Source organism: Echinops telfairi, unplaced genomic scaffold (assembly GCF_000313985.2).
Source record: "Echinops telfairi isolate 266 unplaced genomic scaffold, ASM31398v2 ScPeMD7_1713;HRSCAF=2227, whole genome shotgun sequence".
NCBI classification, from domain to species: Eukaryota; Metazoa; Chordata; class Mammalia; order Afrosoricida; family Tenrecidae; genus Echinops; species Echinops telfairi.
In genome coordinates, this window is record NW_022105611.1 from 20,257,956 (window position 1) to 20,262,945 (window position 4,990).

A 4,990-nucleotide genomic window follows, 5' to 3' on the forward strand; every position below is an offset into this window, starting at 1 on the left:
TTATGAGCTGAGAAGTTTGGCCTCCCCCAGGGCCGGCAAGTGTCTGGCGGGGCTCAGCAGAGGAGACAGAGATGCGCTCCAGGCTGCCTGCTGGGCGGAGGCTGGGCAGGGGAGGTGGAGGTAGAAGCGGGTATCCAGGATGAGGATGGGGCCGCTGCACTCTGGGAAGGGCCCAGAACAGAGGGGGCAGGGAGGCAGGTACTTACTCCTCAGCCCCCTCCATCTGCTCTAGAGCCTGCGAACCTCCTTCGGCCTCCGGAGGCCAGGGTTGCCTGGAAACCCGGCTGGACAGGGGCCTCCCCTGGAGTGTGCGCCCAAGGCTGCCCAGCGAGAGAGAATCCAGGTTAGCGAGGGACCTGGTGGTTCCCTGGCAACTGGGGCTGAAGTAGGGCAGTGCCCAGTGGGCAGGCAGGCGGCCAGGGCAGCTCGGCCTGCCTCCTCCTCCTCCTCCACTTGCTCCAGAGAGAGGCACAGCCCCGTTTCGCATGTGGGTAAACTGAGGCCAGAAGCATGTAGGTCACACAGGGGGGCGCTCAGGCCTGCCTGGCTCGACATCCAGTAGGTGGCTCAGCCGAGGGCCAATGGTTGCAGAGGGTCCTGCCACTAGCCTGCACGCACCCCAGCAGGATGTGGGGCCCCTCAGATTTGCCAGCTCCATGCCCATTTGCATGCTGTCCCATCTGGGCCAGCTCTTGCAGGAAGGGGTGTTGGATAGGGTAAGAAGCAGGGAAGTCCGGGGAAGGCCCGGAAGCTGGGAAGCCTGGGACTTCCCTGCGGGAGGAAGAGGAGGCTCCTGGATAGGGCCCAAGCTCCCAAGCGCTTGGTGGGGGGCCCTGAGGTGTGCATAGGCTGGCTGGGGTTCACCTTGCACCCTCCCAGGCCTCGGGCAGCGTGATTACCCTGTGAAAGGCTTGGCAGGAATCGTACACAGGATCCAGGGGCAGAAGCTGCTCCCTAGCCGCCCAGCTCTGCCCTCAGGTCCCCCTGTTCCTCCCGCCCAGGGCCTGAGCGTCAGCGACTGGGGTGGGGGGTGATGGTAATTGGCCCCTTGAGGCTGAGAAAAGGGCTGAGGTGGCCAGACTCGGCCCACCCAGCTCCTTCCAGTCTGGTGCGGCCGTCCCCACCCCCCTCCTTGGGCTAAGACTTGGGTGAGAAGAGGGTGTCTGAGAACGGTCATCCCCAGGGTGGCGCTGGGGCTCCCCAACACCCCCCTCACTAAGTCAAGCACCCCTGCGTTCCGTCTGCCCTTCTGTCAGGGTTTCCCTGCAGCCTTCTGGAAAGGGGCTCCAGAGGAGGAGCTGGAGACAGAGAGCGGGTGCTACCAGGGAGCAGCTGGTCTCCCCAGAGACCAGGGTTAGCAGCCCAGGGTGTAGGAGGCAGTGGCTACCCCCTGCTCCTCCAGGTCCTGCCTCTAGCCCACCAGGCAGCTGCACAGAACCATGGGCCTGGGACGGGCTGGAGGACATTCCCCTGGTCCTCAGCCCTCCCAGTTGTACTGTCAGTGTGTACCCTGCCCCTGTCCCTTAGCAGATCTTTGGGCACGTTACAACCCCTCAGCTTTGGGGTCCTCCCCTGAAACCAGGGTGCTGGGTGCTGCCTCAGGGGGCACCCAGGGGACAAGGGGGCCACAATGAGCGCCACATTGTCCACAGCCCCACGGAGGCCGAAAGGGCCATCGGGAGGAGGAGCCTCTGCTCAGGACAAGCAGCGCCCACAAGGTCACACGGTGTCTTGGGATTGGGCAAGGGCACTCCAGGGAACGCAAGACGAATGACAGTCACCCAAGTGGAGGGGCACAGCCTCCCTGGGAGGCCCTGGGTACCTCTTTGCCGCCCCCTCCGCAGCCCTGTGCCCACCTGCTCCCAGGCCAGCTGAGAGCAGTGATGAAGGGGGAGGGGGCTGAGCACAGCAGCTCCCTCCTCAAGCCTCGCTTTCCTCCTCTGTCGCTTGCTGCCACTCTGCTGTTGAGCTGACCTCACAGTGGCCAGAGGCTCCAGGGAGCTCAGAGGAGAGGGGCTCTAACACTCAGCCCCTAGCCCAGGTACCTCCTCCCGCAGGAAGCCCCCTCCGGTCCTAGCCCCCTCAGCCACAATTGGCGGTCTCTCTCCTGAGTGTGTGTGTGGGGTTGAACACAGGGAGCTGGGCACACAGCAGGGCCACGGCCAGGGACTGACCAGGTCTCGCAGTGCTCTCTTTCCTCTGGTCCAGTGAGCAGCCTCCTCCTGGAAGCCCTCCTGCCTGTTTCTCCACCTGCACACAGACGCAGACCCTGCCCCAAACGGACTGGGATGCCACTCTGTCCCGTCCCGTCCCCCCCCCCACACACACACACCTGCAGGAGCCAAGCAGCCGAGGCACATGCTCACTGCCACACAGCTGGCTTATTTATAGCACTCAGGGAAAGCACTCTGGCCTTCAAGGGAGACGGACCTGGGGTTGGATCTGGGTCCCAGCACCCCGGGGGCTTGGGCAAGTCCTTTCCTTCCCTGTCTGTACCTGGAGAGATGGTGAGACTCCTGAGGAGGACCTGTGTGTACCTCAGCCCTGCACCTCGGGGCTGGGCACCCAAGAGGGACAGAACAGGCTCCTTCCTGCCTTCCCTGCAACCCCAGTGCTGCAAAGTGGCACCACCGAGCCCGAGTCCAGGCACACAGGGGCTCGGTCACACAGGAGCTCGGTCACACAGGGGGGTTGGCCTTGGCCCAGGACCATCTATCTAGGGGCCACCTAACCATGCATCTGATGGGCCCACAGAACAAGCACCTCTGCCCTGGTCCGACCGTCATGAAGGTTCTGACCGTCTGTCAGAAGGCTGGCTCCCTGACAAAGGGTGGCTAATGACCCATACCCCTCCCACTTCAGAACGGCCAGCTGGCCACCTGCGTCACCTGAGGAACACGTGACTGAAAAGGAGGTAGGTAGGGGCCCTGGGGCAGGGGGTTACATGTTGGGCTGCCTGCAATTGCAAGGTTAGCAGTTCAAAACCACCAGCCAATCCGCAGGAGAAAGATGAAGCTTTCTACTCTGATAAAAAGTTAGTCTTGGAAACCCACAGGGGCAGTTCTACCCCGTCTTATGGGGTCATTCGGCATCAGAGTGGGCATCGGCTTGATGGCGGTGAGTTTGGTGTGGGTTTAGTGGGGCTGTGCTAAGTCCCTGTGCTTCTCGGCACCTTAGAAGCTGGGCTCTCAGTCCCGTCACCTGGCCCTGTGAGCAGCGGTGGGGTGCTGACTGTCTCTTGATGCCGCTTCTTGACCAGACACAGGCACCACCCCCAACAACAGTCCCACTGGGACCTTGAGTGGACATGCAGCCCAGCCCCCCTGCAAAGGTGTGGCTGGGCAGGGCACAGGGTGGGGCCGGGGCCTCCAGCAAAGCCAGGACTGGAAGGGGAGGTTAACCCTTCCCCTCTCTTGCCTGCTCTAGGGCCCAGAGTTATTTAGCTTCTCTGCTGGGGATGGAAATAACTCGAGCCTAGCCCCTGGGGACCAAGACAGCTATTTTGATCAGCCCCAAGAAACAGGTCCAGTCTTCCAGAAAGGACCAAGAGGCACCCTGACCCCCCAGCCCCAGCTCTCAGCCAAGAGACCGCAGTCAGCAGAGCAAGGAGGACCCTCTCTTTGGGAAAAGCCAGGAGACTGAGGCCCAGAAAAAGTGGGTACCAGTTTAAGGTCACTCCCCGCCTGCTCCCCACCAGAGAAAGGGGATGGATTTGGGAAGATGTCCCTAGACTGCTCCAAAGAGGAGAAGAGTGATTTATTGTGTGTGGGGAAGGTCACTTGGGGCTTCAGGGATGCCTGTCATTTGTGACCCTCTGAGTCTAAACTGGGCTCCTCACTCTGGACAACCTTCAGAGCCAGGTGGCTCAGAAGGCAGAAGACAGGCTTTTCTGCCCTCCGGGCTGGGGGTGTCTGGTTGGAGAGGGAGGAAGAGGAGGAGCAGGAAACCACAGAATCTCCCCTCAATGTTTGAAGCCTGTGTGCAGGCACACGGATCTCACAAAGGACTCCCTGGGGAGGCCCTGCTGGCCACCTGAGTCTGAGAGAGGGCGGCCCTGAGAGACCTTGAGCAGATAGATGAGTAAGGGGCTGGCTGTCTCTAAGCATCAGGCCTTTGGGGTCACAAGAGCTGAATTCCAGTCCTGCCACGGACCTGACTGCGTGACCTTGAGCAAGTCGTTATGCTTCTCTGAGCCTCAGTTTCCTTCTCTGAAAGACAGTTAACAACCTTAGAAGCCCCACGAAAATTCAATAAGACAGTTCATTCTGAAGTGCTTAGCACGTGCCTGGCACTGCCACCCCAGCTCCACCCCCTGAAGATGCGCTCAACATCCTTAGAGGATGGCAGCACAAGGCAGAGAGTTCCCTCCACCTCCAGGCCTGGGGACCAACATGCATGGACCCCCCAGACCTTTCTGTGGGGACCAGGGGCCTCACAGGGATTCAGTCCAGATGGCAGAAGCCCTGCTCCGGACGTCCAGCACCAGAGACCACTTCCGGGGGAATAAGTCTATCCCCTCACACATACTCCTGGGGGCTGGAGAAAGACCTGGTGGGCAGAAGACCCTGGGCCTGCATTTCAGGCTGTTCCTGCATCAGGCAGCCTTGGTAAAGGAGGTGAGGTCTCCCTGGCTAGTTGCCCCTAAGGTTCTGCTTCTAACTCTGTCATCAGCACCTGGGGTGCAGCCCCTGGGCATCTGGGTCCCCAGCAGACACCCTACCCCCATCCCCCACTGCAGTCTTTCTGCCCGGAGTGAAGGAAGGGAGAACAGAGGCGGCTGACCCAAAAACAACAGAGGATCCCAAAGTGATGATTCACAGTCCATTTGCAGCCCGACACCTGCATGTAGTTGGGGAGATGGAGGTTCAGCAGAGGCAGGGTCTGAGCAAGCCGACCAGTGAACACTCTGGTTCCGCCTGGCTTTGTCAGGACTCAGGAACCTCTGTGTGTGTGTGTGTGTGTGTGTGTGTGTGTGTGTGTGTGTGTGTGT